This window comes from Hyla sarda, chromosome 5 (assembly GCF_029499605.1).
Source record: "Hyla sarda isolate aHylSar1 chromosome 5, aHylSar1.hap1, whole genome shotgun sequence".
Classification (NCBI taxonomy): domain Eukaryota; kingdom Metazoa; phylum Chordata; class Amphibia; order Anura; family Hylidae; genus Hyla; species Hyla sarda.
The window spans coordinates 149,477,213-149,504,109 of NC_079193.1; the positions used below are offsets into that span (position 1 = coordinate 149,477,213).

Sequence of the window (26,897 nt, forward strand, 5' to 3'; positions counted from 1 at the left end):
GATACACTTGTCAGAAGCCGCGGCCCGGCAAACTTGTAGTGTCCCATATGATCCCAGCCCAAGCCACTGTTGTTGTGAATTATTTATGAGATCTGGGAATAGATCATGTGAGCCACCACCTCATATCCTCTAAAAGGCGGTGAATAGTTACACAGACAAATATAACATTATATATATACATCTTTCCATTAATCGTTTGGAATTGTAATTATTATTACGTTAAAATGATGCCGTTTATATGCAGCTTTTAACTCCATGTGATTTTTGCATACTTATAACTTTTATGGGCTCTATACCATTTATGTTTTAATTACCGCCCATTTTAGCTGGCTTTTTAACTGTATAAAATTACCTCATGTAATGCTGATCTATCATTGGACTTGAGGAAAAGGGGGTCACACCCCTTGAAACGCGTAGTCCTAGCACTGGTACTGATTAAACCACTTTTATTATTCATTATTTTATTTGTCCGCATCGGTTACTTCCCATTGATGTATCCCTGTATGAAGGACATGAGGACCACGGTGAGCGCCTTTAGGAGGATTTTTCTATACCTACTCTTGTGGGTTCTCTTCAAGGTTTGTACTCTTGTCTATCTCCATCTGACCGAGGTATGTTTCATTACATCTTGCTATATGGAATTGTCTACAGCAAAAATGTCATTGAATCAAGTTTACCGAATTAATAAGAATATATAGGAGTTACAGTGGGGCAAAAAAAGTGTTTAATCAGCCATCAACTGTGCAAGTTCCCCCACTTAAAAAGATGAGAGAGGCCTGTAATTTTCATCATAGGTATACCTAAACTATGAGAGACATAATGAGAAAAAAAATCCATAAAATCACATTGTCTGTATCTGAAGTATTTGGTCAATAACAAAAGTTAATCTCAATACTTTGTTATGTACCCTTTGTTGGCCAAAGGGTCAAATGTTTTCTGTAAGTTTTCACAAGATTTTCACACAATGTTGCTGGTATTTTGGCCCATTCCTCCATGGGGCTGTCGCTGGGCAAGACGGTCTTTCAAATCAATCCAAAGGTTTTCTATAGGGTTTAGATTTGGAGACTGGATAGGCCACTCCAGGACCTTGAAATGCTTCTTACAAAGCCACTCCTTCGTGGCTCAGGCAGTGTGTTTGGGATCATTGTCATGCTGAAAAACCCAGCCATGTTTCATCTTCAATGCCCATGCTGATGGAAGGAGGTTTTCACTCAAAATCTCACTATACATGGCCCCATTCATTCTTTCCTTTACATGGATCAGTCATCCTGGTCCCTTAAGCCCCAAAGCATGATTGCACCCCATGCTTCACAGTAGGTATTGTGTTCTTTGGATGCAACTCAGCATTTTTTCTCCTCCAAACACGACGAGTTGAGTTTTACCAAAAAGTTCTACTTTGGTTTCATCTGACCATATTACATTCTCCCAGACATGTACTGGCTTAAGCCCCAGATCAAGGGAAATTATCAGTGGTCTTGTATGTCTTCCATTTTCTAATAATTGCTCCCACGGTTGATTTCTTCACACCAAGCTGCTTGCCTATTGCATATTCAGTCTTCCCAGCCTGCTGCAGGTCTACAATTTTGTTTCTGGTGTCCTTCAACAGCTCTGGTCTTGGCCATAGTGGAGTTTGGAGTGTGATTATTTGAGGTTGTGGGCAGGCGTCTTTTATACTGATAACAAGTTCAAACAGGTGCCATTAATACATGTAACGAGTGGAGGACAGAGGAGACTCTTAAAGAAGAATTACAGCTCTGTGAGAGCCAAAAATCTTGCTTGTTTATAGGTGACCAAATACTTATTTTCCACCATAATTTGCAAATAAATTCTTTAAAAATCAGACAATGTGATTTTATTTTTTTTCTCATTATGTCTCTCATGGTTGAGGTATTCCTATGATGAAAATTATAGGCCTCTCATCTTTTTAAGTAGGAGAACTGACTGTGGAAATACTTTTTTGCCCCACTGTATCTCCATTCTATTGGTGTCAGAAGAATATTCAATGTATCCTACCTGTCTGCAGAACAATATACCTTGATATTGTGTATGACATTTTTGCTTAGGCAAACATAACAACAAATTTGACAAGGGCCAAATTGTGATGCTGATGGTTAGACAAATGGGTCAGCGCATCTCCAAAATGGCAGGGGTGTTCTTGGTTTTTAATAGTTAATACCAAAACTGAACAAAAATTAGGACAATGATGATCCATTTGGGAAGGGACAGCTAGCCCATTTGGTCTAATCCCATGGAAGAGCTTCTGTAGAGCAAATTGCTCATACTGGCTATGATAGACACATGTAGAAATGTGTAGCTGGGTGTGTGTGCTGATCTTTATCCACTGCCGAAAATGCCTACAATGGATACGTGAGAATACATGGTTTATAGTACAGTGGAAGAAGGTGACCTAATCTGATGAATCACATTTTCTTTTACATCAGGTGGAACGCAAGTTGCACGTGCATAGCATACCTGAGGAAGATATTGCACCAGAACACAGTATGAAAAGAAAGCATGCCAGCAGAAGTAGTGAAGTGTTCTGGACAATGTTCTGGGAAACCTTATGTTGCCCTGACATTAATGTGGAGGTTACTTTAAAGGGGTTGAGCAGAGAAAACTTACTTAACGGCTATCCTCCATTCAACTCAATGAGGGAGTCGGGGATACACAAGTACAGTGCTTGTGTATCTTCGGCTCTCCCACAGAGATGAATGGAGGGCATGTGCCGACTCTCCGCGATTAGCTACTTTGTATCATTTACCGCCTACCTAAAAATTGCTGCAAATCAAGTACACCCCTTTAACGAAATTCCCTATTGGTAGTGGCCTCTTTCAGCAGGACAGCAGTACATTGACATAATGTGAAAATTGTTCAGAATGGTTAGAGGAACATCACAAATAGTTTTAGTTTTTACGCACGCGGCCATACCAAATATGTATATAAAATATTTTTTTTACACTTTTTGGGGGTGAAATAGGGAGAATGGGACAAATAATTGACCTGCCGTGCATGACCTAAGCATCGATCCGATGCTCGCGTTTATGTATAGGACGTCCGGCGTTGTTAAGGGGTTAAACAAGTTGTTCTATTTTTACTGCAGATTTGTGTACATAAATAAAAATAATAATGTAATCCTTGCAATGCTTTTGGAGTCTCTGATTATTTGAAATCTTCAGAAACAATGATCCATATAAGGTAGACTTTAGCCTGCATAGTTAAAGGGGTTATCCAGCTAATTTTTCAATTGTTCCATTTGGCCCAGGCTGCCACAAATAAAATAATAAACTTTGAAAACCCTCCAGCCACCCCCCTGGTGCCACTGGTATCCTTCTTCCGTCCTCTTCTTCCTGCTTTTGGGGCCTGACATGTGACATTGCTGCTCAGCTAATCTCTGGTTGTGGAAAAGACTGTTCTTGTGCCACTTTTATAGGAGTATAGCTCTATAGTACAATGTTTGAGGTAATCCTAGTGTGGTATGGGGTGTGAGATGTAGGGCAGGTGGAATTACCCTAGGGGCAGATGGCATTAACCCCTTGTACTCATGACGCAAGGCTGAAGGTACACCGCTGCATCCTGGGCTAGGCACGGGGGCAATAATGATTCCAACGCCAAGTTATGGACAACGGTAGCTTTACTGAGTGACACAGATGGTACAGTCTATACAGTGTAGCCAGGCCCACATAGGTGAACAGTGACTTCAGAGACCTTAAGAGCTTTCTGGAACTTGCAGTGGTTTTGGACAATTTAGTGCATACCACATTGACATGACAATAGATGACTAGTGTTGCTCGCGAATATTCGCAATGCGAATTTTATTCGCGAATATCGCATATTCGCGAATTCGCGAATATTCGCAAATATAGCACTATATATTCGTAATTACGAATATTCGTTTTTATTTTTTCATTTTTTTATTTTACACAGTACATATCACTGATCATGATCATCCCTTTCTGCTTCCAGCTTGTGTGGTGTAAAGAAGGCTCTAATACTACTGTGTGAGACCGGCGTGCGAATTTTCGCATATGCGAAAATTTGCATATGCTACTTTTCGCATATGCGAATTTTCGCTTATGTTAATTTCTGCATATGCTAATTTTCGCATATGTAAATTTTCACATACACGGATTTCCGCATATACGAAAATAAATCGAGAATATTACGAATATGCGAATATTCGCGAATATATGACGAATATTCGTCCATATATTCGCGAATATTCGCGAATTCGAATATGGCCTATGCCGCTCAACACTATAGATGACAGTGACTGACTTTACTTGAGTGGAGACAGACTAAGCTGTGACTTTAGCTTACTTGTAGACTTGTAGCTTGTGGCTGCAGACTTGGCTTAAGGTTTCCTATGACTCCAGACACACTCCTAGGAACTAAGAGAGAGAAGAGACTCCTCCCAGGGCTTTTATGGGGGAGACTCTGGTGGGGTCCCATTGGTCACCCTTAACTCACCTAGTTACCGATACCTCCTGGGTAACAATCACATGACAACTCACATGACAACTGATGATCCCATGTTAACCTTTCTTAAAGATACAACATTCTTATATGCATAACATAGGGAATAATATACAATTACAGTAGAACAGATGCAAGGGGGCCCAGGGGACACTGCAGGGAGGCTATTTGACAGGACAGCAAGGGTACAGTGTAACAACTCCCGTACTGGGCCACCACACTAGAACCCTAGAAATAATAATTATTGGCCAAAAACTAAAATGTTAAATATGTGACTGGTGCATGTTTAAAACATTTTATTTATCACATTATTTTATCCCTGTGCAGTTTCATTAAAATATATATTTCTTAGTGTAATAATGCAAGCTACAAAAAAGGAAACCTACTTTTCATCAGACTACTGTATCCTTACCAATCATAAAAATAAGAAACTGACAGCTCAAGTAAAAAAATGTAAGTGAACAATGTAGATGTCCGGAGAATAAAATACTGAAAGTTTTGATTAGAAAATTATTGATATCCCTGAGATATGGCCTCCACCACTAATGTACTTATTTGATGTCTACTGCGGCCTCAATATGTTCTGCCTGGTTCCTCTGTCTGCCATAGCCATTTTCATTCCTTTGACATGAGGCAGGGCTGTGGGTGTTGAAGAGCCATATGCCAGTAGCGGACAATGAAACCTTTTCCCCTCTCAACACTCCTCTAACCAGGCATAGACAGATTGTGAAGAACTGGAAATTAACTTAACCTGACCTCTTTAGAAGAAAAAAAGAGTGAGAAGAAGAAAAAAGTGAAACCAGATTTTTGTAAGGGACAATGAGGAGGACAAAGAGCTGCAAGTGATGAATTACAGTAATTGTGTCTGTGACTGGACAAGCTCTTTTCCTCCAGCCCATTTCCTGACCTAAAGGTGTTGATGTGCTATGACATAATTTGAAGCCTTTCATTCCTTCAAGTTTTCCTGTTTTTTTTTTTATTATCACCTAAAGATAAAGAAAACAAAGAAATAATTTCTAGAACATAGTATGCAAAACATAATGTCAAGTAAGGTTAAACTTTATGACTAAAGCAACATTATTCTTTTCTCTCTATGAATTCAATATTTACTGTGACTAGTTACACAGAATATTGAGCTTTTCTTTTATGCATCAATTTGGTGTACAGTAAAACATATTTCTGTCAACCACCCAAACTTGCACAAAAAGTGGTCTTTATGCGGGTGGTCTTCACAAAGTATACAGAATGCTGGTTACAGTATCACTATATACAGTACACTATATATATAGTCAGTAAGCACACATACAGTATAAATAATGTTTCCCCAGCATGGTACGGCCTCCCAATTATGGTCCCCAGCATGATTCCCCTCTCATTCCTAGTCCCTAGCATTGCTCCCCGTCTCATTTATGGCCCCCAGCATGGCTCTCATATTTATTCCTAAAACCCTGCTTCCCATCTCATGCCTAGAACCCAGCATGGCTCCCCATAGCTTTGCAAGTCCCCATCATAGCTTCTCATCTCATTTAGGCTCCCCAGCATGGCTCCCCCTCTCATTCTTAGTTTCCAATATGGCTCCTATCTCATTCCTAATCCCCAGCATTGCTGTCTCTCTCGTTCCTGATTCCCAACATGGCTCCCCTTCCGTTCCTGACCAACCAGCATTACTCCCTTTTTCATTCCTGGCTCTATGTATAGCCCCATCTCTTATTTCTGGCCCCCAGCATGGCTTTACCTTTCATTGTTGGCCCCCAGTATGGCTTATTGTGTCGTTTTTTTTTTTTATCCCCATCATGGCTTCCATTCCCATTGCAATTGACGTGTGCTGCACCCTTTACATTTCTGAAGGCTTTCTCCTGCCTTATTAGCGACAATAATGTAGCCCAATGCAGCATCCCCCTCCTTTGGGTTGTTGATGTGGTACAATGTGGTTCTACTTTCAGATGATTGAGCGCGCATGTAAGTCTATTGTTTTTTTCAAAGCAGTTCCAACCGAAAAATTTGCCCTAAAAAGCGGTCTTTGGTCAGATACGGTGGTCCACTTATAGAGGGCAGCTCTCATACACGAATAATAGAAAAATTGGTCATACAACAAGTGAGCTAGATTGGGGTGGGGTTTTCTTTAAGGGGTGGACTTCTTGGGAGTTTTCACTGTATGTTATATTTTATTATTTTATATTATTATTTTTACACAAAAACATATTCTGATAAATAATATTTATGTGCACTGTGGTTTTTGAACAGCACTTGAATAACTTCATACTAGTGTCCAAGCCAACACAAACATCCACTATAGAGGGATCATTGTTTAAATTCATCATTTTTAGATGGGATGGCTGCTGGTCACCAATGCAGTAATAAAAATCTTGGGGTATTTATTGTCCATGTTTTTCAATACTATTCATAGTTTCGCCCTATTATTATTTTGTCTTTATCTTGCAGGTTTTATATTCTAGCCTGCTCAATGTAATATTATTTTAACCACTAGTATAAGGTATAAAACAGTATTAAGAATTATTCGATTTGTGATTCTTGTACACAGTAAAACTATGTGGACAATGGCTGGACAGAGGCACACATGCTGTATTGTATTTCCATACTTCTCTGCATTACATAGATATAATCTTCTAGAAAAATACATGTTTTTAAATGGAATCTGAAACTGGGGCATATGTATGTACATTAGGGCTTCATAGCACTCAATGGGTGCCATAGTACAGCACTGTACATCTTAGAGGTTGTATAGAGTCATATTACACTTGTGAACAATACTTAAAATTACCTATTTGCTTAGGGCTTGTGTAAGTTTCATTTGGGTATAAAGGTCTCCATTCACACTCCAAAAGCATAAATAGGTCTATTGCCTTCGAAAAATGAATAATTGAGTATATTTTTCTTGTTAAAAAGAAGACATGTATTTGGAATATAAACTACTGATATTTTTCTATCAAAATACTCAATAACAAAATATTCTTTTAGGGTATCTATGGAAGCACTATAAGCATAGATATGTAACACTTGTAAACATGGGGGACAACAGTACTACTTCATTAACTAGAAAAAGTTATTATTTCTTTGATATGCATATTAAATTTGGAAATCATGTTGTCACATATATATGTTTCCCTCAGTGGTGTCGGGTGGGTTGCCAGTGCCTGAGGCAAGGTAAGTATTCCACTTTCTAACCTAAGCTAACTAATATAAAGGTAAAGTGAGTGGTAAAGCATACAATGTATGCATCGCTGCTCAATTGACATGTGTCAGGGGGGCGCAAAATTTGCCTCGCCAGTAAAGTGAGCAGTAATGCATACAGTACAGTGTAGTGCACCACAGAATTTATGTACAGGAACTGGAACTCCTGTTTATCACAAGACTCCCTGCTCCTATACAGTACTGATCAGCAATGTATACACTATGCATTGCCATTCTATTCACATTCACTGGGCCAGGTGCATGAGCACCCAGCCTGCCAAGTAAGCGACATTGCATACATGGCAATGCATACACTGTATGCATCACCACTCGATTCACGTTTTCTGGACCAGTTTAGAGAATGCATTACATGTCACATTATGCATCCTTAAGACTTTTGCGCACAAGGTAAGCACTGCTGTGGCTTCCCATACGCACAAACACTACTCCAGTGTCTATAATGAATTGTTTGTTGGTAGTGCCTGCACATACCTAAAGAAGAAGATCCCCCAGTACCGTAAATTGTAAGCTCATTTGAGCAAAGACATCCTAATTCCATACTTTAAGTTTTTAAACTAAATTGTAGAAAATTGGATTGATACAATATTACTATGATAAGAATAATAATGTAATTGATGCATATTCATGTGCTATTTGTTATTTGTGCTAAATGTTATAGTAGCTCTGCAAGCAAGGATGAAAGAGTGATGCTGGTTGAGACAAGTTTGCTTTAGTAAAGTGTCTCATTTGCCATTAACTAAATCATTGTTATGATTTGGAAATAAATTATTTTCAATACCTGTACCTTTACGTGAACTTTTGTAATGTATAGGCTGATTCTTAGTTTTCTGTTTTACCCATTGCCTAAGCTTCTTTCTTTGCTCTGCCCATAGTCTGTTCTAAAGCAATTCTTTCCTTCTACTTCCTTATGAAATCACCCTTTTAATGCTTGTTTGTTTTGTCTCTGGCACCATCTCATGCAGCTATGTTTACAGAGACAGTTCTGATCACATCTAATTTCCTTTTCAGTTAAACTCTTCCTTTTGCCATACATTTAATGCCTCACTTTACTCTTATCATTGGGATGTACAATGTGATAGCATCTATTGTTTCTTTAACAACGAGGTTTCCCTAATTTGGACTCTTTTTGTATTTCCACAAACTATTCACCGCTATCCACAACTCCTTATTAAGACGGGTAATGCTCACACGTGGCCATCTCTCCTGTCTCAAAAAAGATGCAAAAGTTACAGTTACATGTTGATATATAGTTGTCTGCTCTTATGGCGTGGTTGATTCCCCTTTATCAGTGGCCACTGGTCGTTCCCTTACCTAAATAGATTTTCTAAATTTTGAAGGGATATTTCACATGAAATTTTCTTATGAGTTTTGCAGCATAAATGTTTTCCCATGGAACTCATTGGAATATTTTCTCCTCAGGACCATATCCCTTTCAATCAGTCAAAAGAGTTTTTCCAAAAATCTCTTTATAATTGATAATTATAGCCTTTTACATGGTTCATGGTTTGAAATCAATGAGTTACCCATGTAATGCACATGTACTCCAAAGCAAGAGATGCCCTTTGTAGCTGCTCTCTGCTAAGGCTTATAGATGAGGGACCTGAATCAAAGACTAAACCAGACAGCCCCTTTACAAAAACTACTAAATGGTCACTGTTAATTTAAACAACTTCCTTCCTTGTCATAGTTTAGGTAATTCCTAACATATTAGTAAATGATTTCAATAACCAAAAATGACTCTTTAACATAGACATAAAGTCTTGGCTAATAGATGTCTCCATTCTCTGCAATTTTCTGTCCACTGCCTGTTGTTAGGGGAAATCTGTCTCTAGTAACAAACATAGCGATACAAAACACAGGAAGGGACAGGGATTTACATGTGCTATGTACATGAGAGAGAGCCAGAGAAAGCCTGGCTGTGTACCTGTAAGCTGAGTCAGTTTACCTTCTGAAGATGATCCACATTGTTCTTGACGGGTGAATCAAGGCTTTCCTCTCATCACCCGAAAAGTCCTGGGAAATATCTGCATGCTTACTGCTGTATATACATAGTGCTGCAATGTTGTCCTTCTTTGAAATTCTCAGCAGCACCTGCAGCAGTAGCTCAGTGCTTAGTGTAACCCCTTCTTTGCTGTTGTTTCTGTCCATTATGCTAAAACAGCAACTGCAAATGCAGTACATCAGTAACCCCTTCTTCCTCCACTTGCCATCTATTGTAGTGTACTGTGCAACTCATTTACCAGCATACTTTCAGCGTACTTTCACCAAAACTATGTTATGACATAGCAAAGAGGAGAATGTGCTGTGGCCAGAGAAGCCAGGAAAAGAAGAACCTGTGTGTGTACTACTGGCAAACAACGCAGCACTGGTCTCATTGCCTAAAATGTAGAGAAGTAGAAATAGCTGTGCAACATGAGGGACGCTCTTTTTAGATGCTCAATAACAGTAGATGGAGCATGAAAAACACCTTATCCCCACTCTAAAAGGTAAATCCTGCAAAGCAATGCAGGTTTTTAAAAAGTACATTTTTGAATGACAGAAACACTGTAAGCTTGGAAAGATCCCACGAAAGCAGGTATAAAAATATCCTCCTAATGGCGCTCACTTGTGGTCGTCATATTCTTTATAAAGAACTGCATCAATGGGAAATGACCGATGCAGACAATTGAAATAATAAATAAAAAGGGTTTAATCAATAAAAGCGCTAGGACTACGTGTTTCAAGGAGTGGGACCCCCTGTTCTTTCAGGTCCAATGATTGGTCAGTATTAAATGGTGTCATTTTATACACATAAAAAACCCACGAAAATATTTGTGTATTTGGCTACTTTTTCCACATTGTTTGGGAGCTCTGCAGATTTTTTGTGCACGGCCCCACGTTATTTTCCATGCACTGGTGTCCATTTTGCTGCTCTCTCCCCTTAGGATGCGATCATGTTATTGGATGCTTTGTGTTATTCAGAATACTTACTTTAAAAAGATGATCTGTGGAAGTGACTGGTTGAAAATCGCAACAGGTCTTCTTGGATACATATTTTAGGAGTTGCTTGTTAGTAAACTTGCTGACTCCCATATGATTTTAGCCTGAGTCACTGCCGCTGCGAATTCTGCACGGGACCAGTGAATGGACCCTGTGAGCTGCAGCTTCAATTCTTTCAGAAGGCAGCAAATAGCAATTCATACAAATATAATATTATTTTCACCTACTGCTCTGAGTTTTATATTAATGTTGCATTATAAGCCTGTTGGTTTTAACTTACTGTGTTTTTACATCTTTTCACTACCGTATATACTCGAGTATAAGCCGACCCGAATATAAGCCGAGGCCCCTAATTTCACCTCGAAAACCCAGGAAAAAATATTGACTCGACTATAAGCCTAGGGTGGGAAATACATTATCCCCTCCATGTCATCATCCAGACCCCCGTCATCATCCAGACCCCCGTCATCATCCCCCCCCTTCATCATCCCCGCCTGTCAATCCCTTCAGCAATCGGCTGTCGGGGCATGCTGGGACTTTTAGTTTTGAAACCTCTGGAGGTCCGCAGGTTGAAGACCACTGCGGCCTTCGTCATCATCCAGACCCCCCTTTAGTTTTCGCGCGTCCCTGTGCGTCGTCGTCAAGGCAACATCACTAGTCCGGGGCAGACCCGGAGCGCGGAGAAGAGGCCCCCCCCCCCCCGGTGAAAATGGACAGCCCGGAATGACTAACCCTCCCCACCGGACGGTCCCTGCAGCATAGATGGCCCGGACCAGCTCCCCCTTCCCACCGAGGGGAGGTGAGTAGAAAACTAAAGGGGGGGTCTGGATGAAGGCGGCAGTGGTCTTCAACCTGCGGACCTCCAGAGGTTTCAAAACTACAACTCCCAGCATGCCTGGACAGCCAATGGCTGTCCGGGCATGCTGGAAGTTGTAGTTTTGCAACATCTGGAGGTCCGCAGGTTGAAGACCACTGAGAAGGGATTGAAAGGCGGAAAGTTCACTCGAGTATAAGCCGAGGGGAGCGTTTTCAGCACGAAAAATCGTGCTGAAAAACTCGTCTTATACTCGAGTATATACAGTATTTGTAATTGAATATGTATTATTATTTAATACCGCTTATTTTCGTGTGCTTTTTATGTGTATAAAACAGCGTATAGTCCTAGAGCTGTTATCGATTAAACCCTATTTATTTATTATTTCAGTTGTCCGCATTGGTCATTTCCCATTGATGCAGTTCTTTATAAAGAATACGACTACCACGGGTGAGCGCCATTAGGAGGATATTTCTATACCTGCTTTCGTGGGATCTTTCTAAGCTGCGCTCCACCGACCCGAGGCTTTCTCCGGCACGAGACATCTCCTGGCAGCTTCCCGGTTATTCGCCCAATGGATTGGGCTCTACGCTTCATTAGATGTTGTGCTCTTAGTATAACATCTTAATGCTAGCATAACCATATCTTTTGTTCACGATTTTACCTATGTTTGAGTAACGGCACATAGTTGTGCAATTCGTCTCACCTTTTTCTTTTTTATACAATTTAAAGTACAGAAACACTGTAAGAGAGCAGCTTAATAACAAGTTATTAACATATTAAAAAACATATTTTTGTAATATTCTAAATAATATTAATAATAAAGTGATCATACATAAATATCCATTACAATTTTAATACACTTAAATAACATGCATGCAAATAAAAGGTGACGCAATTTTTTTTTTTTTTAGCTCTTGTCCTGCATAAATGACTTGTCCCTATATTACTGTATGTACCTTGTGATCATGTCATGTTCAACATGATATGTACCAGAGACGTACTTGGCAAGTTTATGCTATTTCTCTTCTAAGTGATAATGTCACTAATTAGTTCTTTACTTGTCTGAAGGTTTGATAGCGTGATGTCTGCCTTTGCTCGGAGACAGAACTCGAGACAGAAAGTTTGATAACTTATATGATTGGTTATTTTACAGATTATTTATTTTATTTAATGAACAATAAGTTAGTGGTGGTAATAATAAAAATGATATTAACACTGTTTAATATGTACATAAAGCTTTTGCATAGCATCATGCAGTGTATTAGTAACCAGCCTAGTATATACCGTAATACTTCAATATTGCTAGTTATTTACTTTTCTTTAATGTTGAAAACATGGTTTAATTCTTCAATTGGAGCCAGTGCACTAGGCAGAATAGCTGGCGATACACTTTAGATACTCTCCTGAGTTCCCCCTATTATACTCTGCCAAGCGTTCTGAATGGGAAGAGTGGAGCAGGATGATGTCAGGCATGTTTTATGGTAGTTTATCCTTCTCTTTTCAGAAATCGGTCACTGGGACAGAATGATCAGACCTCTTAACACATAAGAAGAGTGGTCGGTCCCAATGAGAATGGCAGGTTCAGCCACCATTAACCTGGTGTACACAGACAGATCTGATTAGTTCTAACCTTCATTGTTTTACAGCTTTATTGTATATTTGTTAATTCTGCATTATATTAACAACCAAAAGAACACGTTATGAATATAAGTGTATTAATTGCCGAATTTACAGTAATAATGCCTCACAGGGCAACCTTTGCTACTTGAAAATATTTCAACTTGAGACTCAGGGAAAAACTGATACATGGCTTCAAAGCCTTAAAATCTTTAGCCTGAAAACAATTAGTAAATTGATCACATAACTGATATTGGAAAATGTTATGTAAAAGTCATATTGAGCTACTGGAAGACAATGGATCACTTTCTATCTTATATATATATATAGATCGCAGTTCACATGAAAAATAGGTAGAGAGCAATATAATGAAGGTAGCACAAATAGATAATAGTACAGTAGATGCAGCTCATGTTGAGATCAATACAATATACATACAGAACAGTGGACAGTACATTACATATAGAAGGCCCAGGTAGGGGGTAGTACAGTAAATGTGGCATAGTATTATTAGAATCAATGTTACTGGTACTATGCAATTATAAAAAAAAAATGTAGAATAATAATTTGAATTAAGGTTCATCGTTCAATATCAGTATCATAAAATAACTGTCGTCATGTACCTTTTATTTATAGATTTATTGGGAATATTTTGCTTAGAATTATTTAAAAACTGGTATAAATTATTTTTATCTTATTCCCCATAAAGTCCAGTCACCCTGTTTAGCTGTCTATATAGAAATATAATTTCTCCATTCCAATATGTGATATTTGTGTACACACTGTATAATATATTCTGTTATATTCTCTTAAGCAGCTGCTGTCATTTCACACCAGCGTCTTCCTGTAGGAAAGAGTCAAATATTTTATTGGTGAGGCCAATGGAGGCCATTGGTATCACTAGTATAGACTACAGGCTTTTCCTGCTTGCTAATCTCTGGCAGGGATTTACTGATAGGCAGTCTGTCGCTTTCCCTTACTCACTCCTGCTCTCTTCATGGCTCCATGCAGAGAAGTCTGGCTCCACTTAAAAGCAGAACCAAAATAGTTTTTTTTTCTATACTGGAGATGCCATTTCCCAGAGGGACTGTAAAAGGAAGTTTACTTGAACCACTTATTCGGTTTTTAACTTAGTTCTGCTAGACATAATCCAAAAACAGACTTTCCAAGAGCGGCCTTGTGGAAAATATGCCACATAGTGTGTAGATAGGCAAGGTACGGCATTGTTGGACTCCAGGTCTTATCACATATCTCTCATTTTACATTAAGTTAGTAAACCTGATCATGGGGAAAAAGGCTTGTGTCTTAAAATGGACAGGACCTCTCCAACAGCTGATAACATCCTTTGTAATCAAACTCAGTCTGCAAACTGTATTGTCTAATGTCATGTGAATGGCAAATTTACTCTTGTGTCATTGACACATTTGCTGTGAAACTTTCTCAGAGACTTTAAGTTTATTATTTTGTTAGTGAATGGAAATTTCTCCAAGGCCAGAAGAGGTTATTAAAGCAGGAAAGTCCAAATGCTTCACAATCAGGATAGCCGTTACTGTTTTGACCTTAAAGGGGTTAACTAGTGTTGGCTAAAATAAACAATTTGCTGCTGGGTGAAGGGGGGCATACTTACCCAGCCCTAGTCCACAGCTGGTTCCCACAGCTCCCATTTGGCTCCATCTGGTCCCCCGATCTTTTCTCTTCTTCCTGTATCAGGACATCACTGAAACCAGACACCACTGTGGCCAATAACTGACTGAGCAGGCAGGTCAGGTGCTTATCTCGGAAGCAGAAAAAGGGAGAAAAACACCAGGGCGCTCCCTTGTGTAATATTGCCAGATATAATTGACCCACCACCACACCAGTGGTGCTGTACTGACCTTACTGGGTCAGACTATGTCTTAAACCCAACTCAAAAATAAATATAATGTTTTTCGTATGGACAGTATGCAACTTAAGGCCCATTTCCGCTTACCCTAGGGTGCAGATAAACAAAAGGAAGTGCAAAATAGAGGAAAAATGCAAACGCTGCTGTTTGGTAGGCATAAAGAATTTCCAAACCGCCACGACTGCATTATATTGAACAAAAAAAATTTTGTCACAGTGGCCATTTAAGGACCAGGGCAATTTTAATTTTTGCATTTAGTTTTTTCCTCCTCTCTTTAATTTTTTTAATTTTTTCACCTACAGACTCATATTAGGGCTTGTTTTTTTTGCAAGACCAAAAGTACTTCGTAGTGACCTCTTTCATTTTACCATAAGATGTACCATGAAACCCCAAAAATTATATTTGTGAGCGGAAGTTTATGATAAACTGCAATTTTTCAACTTTTGGGGGGTTTGGTTTTTACGCAGTGCACTTTATGGTAGAAATGATACATTATCTTTATTCTGTAGGTCAATGCGATAAACACAACACCCAATGTATATCGTTTTTCTTTTATTGTACTACTTTTAAAAAAATGCAAACTTTGTTTTAACAAAATTCATATGCATAAAATTGTTCTTTTTTTGACCCCCATAACTATGTATAGGGCTAATTTTTTGCACCGTCATCTGGGATCTTCAAATACACTTAAGGAATTAGGGCTTACAGGTACACCCTTTGTCCTTAAAGAGGTACTAAAGGATAGGTGATAAGATGTTAGATAGCGGGGGTCCCCAGTCTCCGGCTTGCAGCTTCCACGCCCCGCCCCCTCCATTCATAGCTATGGGAGGTGGGGTGTGACGGCTAGTACAGAGCCATCACGCCTCCTCCCATAGGCTTGAATAGAGGGGGCCTGGCAGCCTGCATCCCCAGTCATCAAGCACGAAGCGGAGTTTGCTCCGTGCCCCGAATGAGGGGTGCCGGCCCGAGATCGCAGGGGTCCCCAGCGGCGGAACCCTTGCGATCTAACATCCTTTGGATAGGGTATAAGATGTGTGCAGCGGAGTACCCCTTTAACAGGGTAAACAATAAAATAAGCAAGCTGATTGGTTGCTGTGGGCAACTCAGCAACTTTTCCTCTGGACAGGTTTTGATAAATCTCCTCCATTGTCTTGTTGGAAGGTAAACCTCCTGCCCAGTCTGAAGAGCACTCTGGATCAAGTTTTCATTAACAATACCTCTATACTTTGCTCCATTAGGCTTTCCCTCAACCATGACTAGTCTTCCTGTACCAGCCACTGAAAAACACACCCACAGCATTGTACAACCATGTACAACCATGATTCACTGTAGGGATCGGATTTGGTAGGTGATGAGAAGTGCCTGTTTTTTCCAGACATGACACTTAGAATGTAAGTTTAATTTGGTTTTCTCATATCAGAAAATCTTGTTTATCACAGTCTGAGAGGCCTTTAGATGCTTTTTTTTTGTTTTGTTTTGTTTTTTTGCAAACTCCAGGTGGCCTTTCATGTGTCTTGTACTGAGGATAGGCTTATTTCTGACCATTCTGCCATAAACTCATGTTGGTTGGTTTGGGGGAGGACTGCGGTGATGGTTGACCTTCTGGAAGGCTCGTCTCCTCTGATTACTTTGTTTGGTGGGAGGCCAGTTTAAGAAAGCATCCTGGTTGTTTCAAACTTCCTCCCTTTAACAATTGTGGGGGCTACTATGCTTTTGGGAACTTTGGGTGCAGTAGAAGCTGGTGCATAGCACTGAACAGTATCAATGTTAATGATCCCGTACAGTGAAATATAATGTTAATGATCCCGTACAGTGAATGGCGTAAATGTAAAAAAAAGTCAGAAATTACAGCTTTTTGGCCAAATCACATCCCAGAAAAAAGTATAATAAAAAGTGATCAAAAAGTTACATATATGCAAAAATTTTACTAATAAAAGCTAAGGATCACTGCACAAAAAAATGGGAGAATTAGAGTCGTCAGAGTAGAGAAAATTAAACCATACTAATTTTGTTTAAAAATATATATATTTTTTTAAGTAGTACAATAATAGTAAAGCATGTAAACATGGGTATCACATTAATGGTGTTAACTGACAATAAATAAAACATGTAATTTTTACCATAAAGTGCACTACGCATTAACACAACCCTCCAAAAGTTGCAAAATTGTGGTTTTCTTTTTAATTTCCCCACAAAATAATTTTGGGTTGTGTCATACATTTTATGGTAAAATAAAAGGTGTCATTACAAAGTACAATTAGTTACGCAAAAAAAAAAAAGCCCTCATATGGGTCTGTGGATGGAAAAAAAAAAACTTATGAATTTTTATGGGGGTCAGGGTGGGGAAAATATACCAATCCCTGACCACCATTTCTGTCGCTCTTTCACGCACTCCAAACTATTGTGATTTAGGACAATGATAAATGCCACAAATTTTACTTTACTATTGTTTGAAAAAAGGGACCTATATTTCATATTACACTGAGGGACAGAGTACTCCATGATCTGTAGTTTTGTCAGTACCATATTGGGGTAGAGTTGACTATTTGATTTTTATTCCTAAAATTAGCAATTCTGCCATTTGGTATTTTTTGTCACTTACACCAGTAATACAGGATCAAAATTCAACAACATTATATTTTAATCGTTTGAAAAAATTTGGCATGTAGTGACATCAAGCATGTTCATTTTTTTATTCAAATTTTTTATTTAGGGGTTTTATAGGGGTTTTTAATATTAAAAAAGTTTTTTTTAGGAAACTATTGTAATCATCTTTTAATTGCTTATACTGTATAGATCAATGCAATACATTGATCTATTGATTAGGAAATACAACTGAATGTCCAGCATTAAAGGGATCTCCGATGCCAGTCATTGATGGCAGCTCCTGAGCCTGTGCCATACTTCCCCACCTGACCAATGATGTAACTGTATGTTATGTGTTAAGAAAGGCTCACTTCTCTCTCACTTGTTTACAGGTGTAAATCTTGGTTACTGACCACTGCTTTGCATAGCAGGTGAGGGGGTTCAGTAACTGACTAAACAACAATGGCAAAAATACAGTACTTACAACTTGCAACTATACAACAACCCAACACGTTTCCCCCAACAATAGACAGGGTTCATCAGGGGTGTGTATCTAAAAAGGGAAATAAGTATCCCAGCAATTCTTGCTATAAATGGAATATTGGTAAGTAAATAAAATACGGTCTGCTGGAGAACCACTCACTCAGGCACCCATGAGCCCGTGCACCTCGTTTAGTGATGAAGTGATGCAGCAGGATACTTTCCGCAGGTACAGTCCCAGCCGGCCAAAATGTTGATGAAAATCCCCAGTAGACGCACGTGGGATCTGTGGATCGCTACTTAAATGTCCCATCCTTGGCACCAAAAGGAGACAGAACCCCCCCCTCCCCCACACACTGTTCCTCAGAGAGTGAGTACCACAGGCAAGCCAATGACTTAAATAGAAGGTTCCTTAAAAGGGACTATCCCTTGATACCTCTTATGAAGGTGTATAGGTATGCCACTGGTCAAGATCGCCAAGACTAATCAAATTAGGTTGATTGGTACCTTTGATGACCAGTCCCGGAGGATTAAAGAAATCATGAGGCAGTACTGGCCGATCCTGAGAGGTGACAATGATATCAGAACAACCCAAGTGTTACATACCGAAGGGGGAGGAGTCTAAGAGATCGTCTGGTTTATAGCCACTATCAATGGCCTCCCCCTCAGGATACTTGGCTAGATCGCAAACCACTGGGGATGTTTAGGTGCGGTGGTTGTTTGGCATGTCCCTTGATTAATGTTACTAAAATGGTCAAAAGTGCGGTAACGGGTAATACTTACACCATAAGTGATTATGCTAACAGTAAGACTAAGGGAGTGGTTTACCTATGTAGCTGCACTTGCCCTATGAACTATGTAGGGAAAACCAAAAGAGAGCTGCGTAGACCTATCCGTGAGCACCTAGGGGACATCCGGCACCAGAGGGATACGTCGGTAACTAGGCATGTCAATGAGGTACACAAGGGCAGTAATAGAGTCCTCAATTTCTCAGTCCTTGAGGTGATAAGGCCATCCCTCCGGGGAGGTGATTTTGATAATGCTATACTGCAAAAGGAGGCCGCCCGGATATAACGATTTTGGTCGTTTTTACGGCCTTTATAGAATGTTGACTAATGAAGTATTTCCCTTTATGTTTATTCCTTACTTTCTCTAGCTTCACCTTCTATTGTTAATTTATATTTTGTCATATAATTTTGTAGATCTCACAACATAGCAAGATATGAGTCTCCTGTCGTAATTAGCAACCTTATGGTATGAAGCACCTGTGTGCATAGACTTCCCCTCTTCAGGCAATGCTAGGTAGTGCTCACGCATCTAAACAGTTCCATATAAACATAGTAGCTTCACAGAATATGAAGAAAAGAATGGAGCACATACCACGTTCATGATGCCTTCATTATCTTTATTGTATCACATCGGGGTGAGCGGTGCAGGGGTCAGGAGGGCAGATGGGTGCTTTGGGGGAGCCACGGGCAATGGTCCGTATCACGCTAGATCGTGCTTCATCAGGCCCTGATGAAGCGCAATCTAGCATGATATGGACCATCGCCCATGGCTCCCCCCAAGCACCCGTCCACCCTCCTGAACCCTGCACCGTTCACCCCGATGTGAAGCAATAAAGATAATGAAGGCATCATAAAAGTGGTATATGCTCCGTTCTTTTCTTCATATTCTGTGAAGCTACTAATTTTGTAGATCTGCCTATATATTGTGGGGTCTACAGTGCATAAATGCACAACCCCCTGGTTTCATTTCAATGGGATGGGCAACTGTCGGGTTATTACAAACACTTTTTGCCCTCCCCATTGGTCCGCTGGGGACCGGTTACTCTGAGAATCCCATGGGTCTATGCATGACCTCTTACCAGCCTAATGTCCCTAACCACCCTTCCCATTGCTTATACCTCCTATGTCATCGTTACGGTACAATAGGGTTCTTCTTTAGGGTCAGGTTCTGGACGGGGTCGCCCTTTTAAGGGGAAGTGCTCTGTGTTAGATAGGTAGGGACATTTGAGGGAAAGGTTCCTGGTGGGGTCGTCCTTCTTAGGACGTTTGCCCCGCAGTAGATAGGGCTAATTACCCCACTCTAATTGGGTGGTTACCCTGTGGCCTTAAACCCACAGTTACTATTATTGTGTTTTGCCTCCAAGTTATATGTGCCATTATTAGCTTATTATTTTTATTGTCTACACATGGCATGCTGAACTGTATTATCTCAGACTTCTACACTACTATTTTTCGTCCATTGGACCTACTCCAAAATCCCATATCATCCCCATACCGACTTTTCGTTATCAACCTCCACACCACTCCTTTTGACCCCATCCGATTCACCTGACAACCTTTTTGTTTCCCCGCCCCTCCACCGTTCCCCTCCCCCTTCCCCCTTGACATGTCCTTTCCTCACATGGGCATGCCCTACCCATCCTCAGGGCTGTTCATTCAACCAACATGTACTATATCTTAAAGGGGTTATCCAGGAAAAAAAATTATATATATATATATATATATATATATATATAGATATATATATATCAACTGGCTCCAGAAAGTTAAACCGATTTGTAAATTACTTCTATTAAAAAATCTTATTCCTTTCAGTACTTATGAGCTGCTGAAGTTGAATTGTTCTTTTCTAAGTGCTCTCTAATGACACCTGTCTCGGGAACTGTCCAGAGTAGAAGTAAATCCCCATAGAAAACCTATCCTACTCTGTGCAGTTCCTAAGACAGACAGAGTTGTCAGCAGAGAGCACTGTTGTCAGAAAAGAACAACTCAACTTCAGCAGCTGATAATTATTGGAAGGATTAAGATTTTTTAATAGAAGTAATTTACAAATCTGTTTAATTTTCTGGAGCCAGTTGATATATATAAAAAAAATATATTTTTTCCTGGAATACCCCTTTAATTAAGTACACAGCACATGGTTACTAAAGTATTGTAGTTCTGGTAGTTTAACCCACTTGGCACAGTCTATTGACCATAGTTAATAAAGACCTCCTAGGTATAGACTTGTTGTCTTACACTGTTTGGTACCATTATCATGGGGTACATTTGTGAGATAATTCACCTATACCCATTGAATAGTTGTCTATACTCACTGATTAACTGTATATTATTATAGTTGTATATTATTATCTTATGTTTACATTTGGTAATTTTGTTATTCTCTTAATATCTGATACATTGATTCCTACATTATCATAAGAGCATGGTCACAGCTTGGCTTAATGGTGCATGTGCATGTAGCAATACTCCGTGCTGTTCTTCGTATCATACAGGGTGGAGATGGTCGTGCACCCGACTCTTGAATAATCTGGCACACATGTCCACTGTTTACATCATCGGCGCATGCGCCTCTGGTTTGTTTACGTGTGGCTGACTTGGGGGCATGCACCTCAAGTCTGTTCGTGTGCGTCTGATTTGGGCCCACGGAGTAGAAGCAGGCGGTGAGCACGGTCCATGTCTGACCAGTGCGCCTGCGTGCGCATTAAGTGAATAGCTACCCATGAACACAGGAATGACTTGGGATCGCGTGTTTTGGGGGAAGCTTCTGCTCCAAATATCCCACGTGCAGCTACTGGGGATTTTCATCAACATTATGACAGGCTGGGACTGTACCTGCGGAAATTATCCTGCTGCATCACTACATCACTACAGGCTCATGGGTGTCTGAGTGAGTGGTCCTCCAGAGGACCGTATTTTATTTACTTACTAAGATTTCATTTGTAGCAAGAATTGCTGGGATACTTATTTCCCTTTTTAGATACACACCCCTGATGAAGCTTGTCTATTGTTGGTGGGAAATACATTGGGTTGTTGTATAGTTACGCATCATAAGTACTGTGTTTTTGCCCTTACCGTTTAGCCAGGGGCATTTACCTTACGATTGATCGGTTCATGCCGATACATTGGTGTGCTATGGCAATTGGGGCATTTTCATTCATTTCGTGAGTTTTGTCTTGCTTAGCCCCTTAAGGACTCAGGGTTTTTCCGTTTTTGCACTTTCGTTTTTTCCTCCTTACCTTTTAAAAATCATAACCCTTTCAATTTTCCACCTAAAAATCCATATTATGGCTTATTTTTTGCGTCGCCAATTCTACTTTGCAGTGACATTAGTCATTTTACCCAAAAATGCACGGCGAAACGGAAAAAAAAATCATTGTGCGACAAAATCGAAAAAAAAACGCCATTTTGTAACTTTTGGGGGCTTTCGTTTCTACGCAGTGCATATTTCGGTAAAAATTACACCTTATCATTATTCTGTAGGTCCATACGGTTAAAATGATACCCTACTTATATAGGTTTGATTTTGTCGCACTTCTGGAAAAAATCATAACTACATGCAGGAAAATGTATACGTTTAAAAATGTCATCTTCTGACCCCTATAACTTTTTTATTTTTCCACATATGGGGTGGTATGAGGGCTCATTTTTTGCGCCGTGATCTTAAGTTTTTATCGGTATGATTTTTGTTTTGATCGAACTTTTTGATCACTTTTTATTCATTTTTTAATGGTATAAAAAGTGACCAAAATACGCTTTTTTGGACTTTGGATTTTTTTTGCGCGTACGCCATTGACCGTACGGCTTAATTAATGATATATTTTTATAGTTCGGACATTTACGCACGCGGCGATACCACATATGTTTATTTTTTATTTTTTTTACACTGTTTTATTTTTTTTATGGGAAAAGGGGGGTGATTCAAACTTTTATTAGGGAAGGGGTTAAATGACCTTTATTAACACTTTTTTTTAACATTTTTTTTGCAGTGTTATAGGTCCCATAGGGACCTATAACACTGCACACACTGATCTCCTATGCTGATCACAGGCGTGCATTAACACGCCTGTGATCAGCATTATCGGCGCTTGACTGCTCCTGCCTGGATCTCAGGCACGGAGCAGTCATTCGTCGATCGGACACCGGGGAGGCAGGTAAGGGCCCTCCCGGTGTCCGATCAGCTGTTCCGGACGCCGCGATTTCACCGCGGCGGTCCCGAACAGCCCGACTGAGCAGCCGGGTCACTTTCACTTTCACTTTAGAAGCGGCGGTCAGCTTTGACCGCCGCTTCTAAAGGGTTAATACCGCACATCGCCGCGATCGGCGATGTGTGGTATTAGCCGCGGGTCCCGGCCGTTGATTAGAGCCGGGACCGACGCGATATGATGCGGGATCGCGGCGCGATCCCGCTTCATATCGCGGGAGCCGGCGCAGGACGTAAATATACGTCCTGCGTCGTTAAGGGGTTATCCAGGAAAAAACTTTTTTTTTATATATCAACTGGCTCCAGAAAGTTAAACAGATTTGTAAATTACTTCTATTAAAAAATCTTAATCCTTTCAGTACTTATGAGCTTATGAAGTTTAGGTTGTTCTTTTCTGTCTAAGTAATCTCTGATGACACGTGTCTCGGGAACCGCCCAGTTTAGAAGAGGTTTGCTATGGGGATTTGCTTCTAAACTGGGCGTTTCCCGAGACACATGTCATCAGAGAGCACTTAGACAGAAAGGAACAACCTAAACTTCAGAAGCTCATAAGTACTGAAAGGATTAAGATTTTTTAATAGAAGTAATTTACAAATCTGTTTAACTTTCTGGAGCCAGTTGATATATAAAAAAATAGTTTTTTCCTGGAATACCCCTTTAACATGGATGTACATGTATTTCTGACCTGAGGGTCTTGTCCATATCACCACGGGTTAGTGTGAATGACCTTTTAGCTATCTGCAATTAAAAGTTAAGTTTTAGTAATACCTTTTCTTCCGTCTGTGATATGATTTTTTAGGAGTATTATTAACAGTCTCTATAGTACCATAGAGCCCGATGTCTGTGATAAATATTGGGGAATCAACTGAAGAACCTAAGATAAAAGTAAGATGCCATCTCTAACTAAGGCAACGTAAACTATAAAAGTCAGTGATAAATGACCTGCTGCAATTGCATGAGATGAATATATATGTCTCACTCAGCATTGGCAGCATGTATGTGTTTTTCTTACCTGTTTGTTGGGCAGGAAGTTCTGTAGTTCAGAGGGTTTTCTTTTACTGTTGTCCGCAGTTCTGAGTCTGTTGTGGACAAGATGTCACAGCTTTTTTTTTTTTTTCCTCTGTCTGCATGAGAGGAATAAGCCACGCCCCTCATCTCATCCAGCTGAGTACACAGCTCCTCACCTCCCCTTCCCCTGCTCTGTATTCTAAGGACACAGGTCTGCACAGGAGAAGGACCTCACAGAGAAGATAAGTGTTATCTGAAGGGGAGGATGAGAAGGTGCACGGGCTGGGGATGTATGGACTGCAGGGGAATAAATCTCACACTGGGAATGATCTCTATATGTGAAGGGGGAGGGGGGACTCCTGAATGACACATGCTGGGAGTTGTAGTCCCTGTTGTGTGTGTGCATGCTAGTGTTTACAAACCAGTGTGCCTCCAGCTGTTGCAAAACTACAACTCCCAGCATGCCCTGACAGACATTGGGCATGCTGGGAGTTGGAGATTTGCAACAGCTGGAGGCACACTGGTTGGGAAACACTGTTCTAGCCTATTCAGCATACACATCATGTTACACCAGTGTTTCCCAACCAGTGTGCCTCTAGCTGTTGCAAAACTACAACTCCTACCATGCCCAAAGTCTGTCAGGGCATGCTGGGAGTTGTAATTTTTCAACACCTGGAGGCAACCTGGTTGGGAAACACTGGTGTATGCCCTACAGAGGTGTGGTGAACTACAAACCCCAGGAGACTACAGAGGCAGCATGCTGGTGTTATACCACAGACTGAAGACTCCTGAATGACACATGCTGGGAGTTGTAGTCCCTTTTGTGTGTGTATGCCAGTGTATCCCAACCAAGGCTGATTATATTAGTGTGCTGTGTATAAGGGGGCTGACCCGGGAAAGTAGTAGGATGGGTAAAGTGCGGAACAAACAAACAAAAAAAAAATGGAGCCGCCCCAAACCAGCAAGGCATGTGGCATGCTGGGATTTGTAGTTTTCAGTACAGCAAGAAACAGGAAATAGAAGCAAAGATAGGAAAACAAAGTGGGGGATAAAAAGACAACAAAGAACGGCAATAGAGTAGGCTAAACAACAAGAATAGAAATTAAACAAAACAAATAGGGTAAGTCAATAGGGTAAGTCACAAACGGAAAAACACATTGACCACCAGAGTCCCCCTTTAAGGAATTAAATGTAGTTATAATTTAGTAACTATATGAAATAAACAATGGTAGACAACATTACAAAGTATCAAAGAAGCAACAATCACAGAAGTAAATATTAGCTGTAGCACTGCTGAATAATGAAAACATAAAAAAACTGGGGATTTTTTTATTTGTATCATTTTTATTTAAAGCGTACCTTGCAGATCCAACAAATTTAAATTTAAATTTAAATATATCACTCAGTACCTAATCCTGACCATGTACATCTAATTTGTATGTGTCTAGCACCTTTATTTATTTTTTTATTACACTTTTAATGCTCACTAGTATGAATTCATCTCAAAGGGAGGGGCGTGGCCTCACTGTGCAGGTCTCCGCCCATTCCCTCAGTATGCTGTCTGCTCACATCTCCCCTAGTATTAGCAAAACTACAACTCCCAGCTTGTCCTCACTGTCAGGGCATGCTTGGAGTTGTAGTTTTGCTAATGCTACGGGAGATGTGAGCAGGCAAATGGTTACATCTCCCCTATCATTAGCAAAACTAAAATTCCCAGCATGTGCACAGTGTCAAGGCATGCTGGGTGTTGTAGTATAGCTAACCCTAGGGGAGATGTGAGCGGCGGGCAGGCAGACAGTGAGTGGGGAGAGGGGGGGCAGGGGGAAAAGATGTGAGCGGCGGACAGTGAGTGGCGGACAGTGAGATGCCGGCAGAGAGCCAGCGGCGCCAGAGGCTGAAAGTGAGTGGCGGAGCGGGCAAAGTGAAAGTAACCTGTCACCCGGCTTCAGCGCAATGTATCCCCACTGGGAACACATGTTGGTTATCTCCCCCACAGTGCAGCACGTCTGTCCCCCAATCCCCAAGTGTGGAGATCAGGGGTACAGATGCTGAGAAATGTTCCCCGCAGAAGCAACTTGTGTGCCCGAGCACAGCACACTCACAGCAGGAAGACAGTTTGCTTCCTCCCTCTATGAGCGTATCAATAGCGGGACACAAGCTGACAGTGGGAGGATTTTTCCTCCAGCTGAGAGCCCTGCACTCACAGCTGTCAATCAAGGAAGTGTGTCCATGACATGGGTAATGCATGGACACTGCAGGACTAGAATGTGTCCAAGCAGGCAGGGGGGGCAGTTGTTTGACTGGCTTTTTCGGTATGAAATACTGAACCTTTTCTAATGAAAGCAAATGCAAAACCTATAAGTTTTGCATGCTTTACAACATATCAAAAGTTTTTGTATCTGACAGTGCCAATTTAATGATCAGTGAATATTTTTTAATATATTGAAATGAATTGTACTTTGTTTAAACATTATTGCCTTTCAATCTTTTCATTTTTAAGTACTGTCTGCTCTTTGTGGTTTACACCAGATGTAATTCAGAACAGGAGCCTTTGAGTAGAAACTTTCTATTTCAGTTTAGATGGACTTTAAGGGTATCCTGGACTATGAGAGTTACGGTCCCTATACCATCTGTATACAGGCAGTAGCAAAGCTGCAATATGCACTCGCTACACTATAGGCTCACTGTTCTTGGCTTAGGCCTCTATATCTCACGCAGCTCCGGCATCCCCTGCTACTGCCCATACACAGCTAAGTACAGGCAGTAGCAGACTCTCAGGGAGAGATTTATGAAAACAGAGAGAAAGTGTCCTTGCTAAAAATGAAAGGATCAATCTATTTGGCTGCCATA

The 26,897-nt window shown here is 40.4% G+C and overlaps 1 long non-coding RNA gene across 1 annotated transcript in view; it reads right to left on the reverse strand.

The window, feature by feature from the left end:
* LOC130273518 (uncharacterized) overlaps window positions 1–24,362 on the reverse strand; it is a 205,347-nt gene extending 180,985 nt beyond the window's left edge. The window contains exon 1 of the long non-coding RNA XR_008844016.1: window positions 24,224–24,362. This is a non-coding gene — a long non-coding RNA (uncharacterized LOC130273518). The remainder of the gene's footprint in view (window positions 1–24,223) is intronic.
* Window positions 24,363–26,897: the final 2,535 nt, after the last annotated feature.